The sequence below is a fragment of the Perna viridis genome, chromosome 14 (genome assembly GCF_037379345.1).
Source record: "Perna viridis isolate PV_CMFRI_1.1 ecotype Kerala chromosome 14, ASM3737934v1, whole genome shotgun sequence".
NCBI classification, from domain to species: Eukaryota; Metazoa; Mollusca; class Bivalvia; order Mytilida; family Mytilidae; genus Perna; species Perna viridis.
The window spans coordinates 32543683-32547186 of record NC_142458.1 but is presented as its reverse complement, the minus strand read 5'-3'; the positions used below and the strand labels follow the sequence as shown (position 1 = coordinate 32547186).

At 33.5% G+C, this 3504-nt stretch overlaps 1 long non-coding RNA gene across 1 annotated transcript; it reads right to left on the bottom strand.

Annotated features, from left to right (window-relative positions):
• Positions 1 to 1812: 1812 nt before the first annotated feature.
• LOC148599026 (uncharacterized) lies at positions 1813 to 3504 on the bottom strand. Its single transcript, XR_015918606.1, has 2 exons — positions 3350 to 3504; positions 1813 to 2097 (listed from the first exon to the last, which is right to left on the bottom strand). It is a non-coding gene; the product is annotated as an uncharacterized LOC148599026 (long non-coding RNA).

Below are 3504 nucleotides of genomic sequence, written 5' to 3'. Positions count from 1 at the left end.
GGACCATAAAAAAAAACATTTAAAGAAACAAAGGGTAACAAAAAATTACTGAACACTAATCCGACTGATAATCAAGTCAAATCCAAAATAAATCTTGCAAAATAGATATAACACCACCGAAACAGCTGATACCGCAATGCTCCTGACTTGGTATAGGCACTTGGTGGTAAAATCTAGATTTTACAGCGTGCTTAACCTCCCTCTTTCATTATGGCGTGACTATACCAATGATGATTAAAAAGAATTTGCATGTTATTGTCGTAATCCGTAAATCAGCGCAAGGAACAAATTCTAAAAACAAACCAATTATCAATTATTGTTTTAGAAGAAAATGAGTATTTGTAAACCAACGATCGATATCTAAAAACAATTTTTTTGGTAAGAGACCTTTTCAGACGCATTTCCTCATACACCTGATTCAGGAATCTGTTACAAAGATATTTATGGCGTTCAAGGAGATCAAAGTAGTAAGTACTTGCTTTAGCGTAGCGAATCTATTGTGAAATATACTAACCATATGCAGGAGATGAAGGGATATTGCTGCACGGGTAATAAAACATTTTGATATTAAAATTAAAGTCGTCTCTTTTATCCTACATCTTAGTGTTGAGATGACCACTGTTGTCAATTTGAAATGTGGATCAAAAAAGATGCAGAACAGGCCGTTTCTGTAGTCTCCTTTATCTCGAGCTCTGGTGGATATATTGTTGCTAACTATTTACCAAAAAACGGGTTGTTAACGGATAATACATCATCAATATATCTGTATGTAATGTTATAGCATTCAGCATCTGTTAAATTTTTATTCTTTACGAAGTTCTGAAAAATAATGGTTACCGTCTCATATGAAAATAAAACAAATTGGCTAGGAGATCAGATGAAAGTCCTACTTCTTGTTGAAAAATAACAATTTTGTTACCGAATGTGACAAATATGTTATCAATGGGGAAATCACACATATCGCAAACCTGCTTTTCTGTGTAGCACACTTTCCCTTCTGCAATGTTTTAGAAAATGTGTGGCTTTGTAACCAAGAACAACATAATTTTTGGAAACATCATAAGATTTACGAATAAGTCTTTTCAAACGAGATTTTGATTAATCATGTGGTAACGTAGTGTAAAGAGTTGAGAAGACAAAAGTTTGGAGAGAACTAATTTCCGAAAAGCTGTGGGATGACGGAGGAATTTATGGCACTTTGAACGTTTTCAAAAGTTTTTACCGAAAAAGAAACAGATGTTGATGGAAGGGAAAGTTGCTGTTATGAATTCACTGGAAGACGAAATTGTTATTTGGAATGGACCACACTGGAAGACTTTATTGTTGCAGTGAAGTATTTAACGGAGGCAACTAGACATGTTTCCGTCCATACCTGAGGAGGATAATTGATCGGATATCTAATGCAATGAAGCGCTTGCTAAGATATGTTATTGGAGAAATAGCTGATGATTTTTTATTGGTGGAGGAAGAAACTAATGTCAATACAATGACTAGAGGAAACAACCAGTGTTTCTTAATTCTATTTATGAAGCTACAAACTAAACAAGATATTTAGGCCTTGTATGAAAGAACTATGACGGAGCTGTTTGAAGTTTGCCAGTTCCCTAATATAGATGTGTGTTTGTTTTAATTTCTGTTGTTCTCATATTTTCTCACGGTACAGACAATTTAAAATGGAAATCATACCTAGTTACCAAGGAAACAGTAATTGAAGCCAAAGACATTCAAGCAACATTGTCTTCAGTGTTATGTTGTTTGGACATAATGTAATTTACCTCCGTATTTCTTTTTAAAATTAAGAAAAAAACAGAATTCGTGAGAGTTGATTTTATGATCAAATATTTTTTTACCATTGATGTATACAGAATTCCAAAATTCAAACTGACACGTTAAATGTAAATCACTATGAATCAATAAAAATGTTCAATGATTAGATTATATCTAGTTCTTTTCCTAATCCCAACTTGGCGTTAACTTTTCCACTTTCCTCAACTGCCCAGATTTTCTGTTGACTATGCTATGTATTCTCCTAGCTGCGTCGCTTAAAGTCTTAACTTCTGTTTCAGTCAGTTTTATTTCAGGCTCCTGCTTACGTTCCTAAATAAATTGGTACAAATAAGGCTGATTATAATGCAAACAAAATTATTTTCACATAAACGTAAATGATATTCCGTTACAACGAAAATTGAAAATATATTACTCATTTACAACTTAATTTGACGTGACACCTTATGCCTTTTGATTGGTTAAAATTACCTGGCATAGATTCAGTGACTGAAATAAGGTGCTGCCGCCACGCATTATCACCCTTTGGATCCACCAGCACATCATGATATTTTGTTCCGAATGTTTTATGCCACTATCTATCATTACCGGAGGTTATAAAAGAAGTTGGTATTAAAATAATATTCACTGTTCAACGAATGAAGAGTTGATAATGTACATAATATTTCTCTTCGGCCATAATTGTTGTCTAATAACTCTGTAGCGAATTTTAACATTGTCTATGAATACATCCCGTGAACATCTGAACTATGATTAGCCAAAAAAAAAAACATTGACCGAGAGTGCTTTCCATTATACGGTTCATTCCACTTGAACCACAGATTAGTGTTCCATCATTGGTTCGTACCAAGTGGTTCACCTCAGTCAACGAGCCAGACGAACCGAAAGTAGAATTACGGAACGTTAGTTCGTACCTGTTGATTTGAAACAAGCCGAGTCATCAGAACGAAAAATGCACTTCGGAGTATTGGTTTACTAGTTAAGTGTACTAATCTATGTTATCTCATATTTTTTTATCAAAAAAACATATATGCATAAGTAATAAAAGCATTGTCTGTATAATAGTGATATTCTTCAAGTAGAGGTATGAATTCTACAAGTGAATTTTTTCTTTTTAAAAATGCCAAATAATGTACTACTCATGCGCATGGGACACCTTTTATCGTGAACAATATATCCACCGCATAAAAAAGGACGAAGTCATCAATATGAATTTTACCTTTGGCTCTTTCATTGAGATCCATTTTTCAGTCTGTAAAATTGTAATACCGAGTAAGGATCTTAACTACTTTCAAATCAAATAGTTCATGGCTCATAATAACTAAGACAATGGAGAAAAAAAATTAAGTCGGTGTCAATCTGTGAAAGGTATAAACATATTTATATATTCAACTTCAACTACGTCCTTCTACAACTACATCCTCCTACAACTACGTCCTCCTACAACTACGTCCTCCTACAGGTACCATTTGTCTCATAATACCGTTTTTTCTCATTAAAATAAAAATTTGGTAAATGTATCTACATCATGCAACATATTAGTAAATGGAAAGAAAACACATACCCTCATCATACCAGGATACGGATATAAATCAGCACAGATGATTGCTGCCAATAACATCAAAATTAATGAATTCCACATCATTTATTGGTTGTTCAATGCAGAGTTTTATCAAGTAACATTATGCAGAATGCGTTTTTATAGAGAGAGCTTAACAT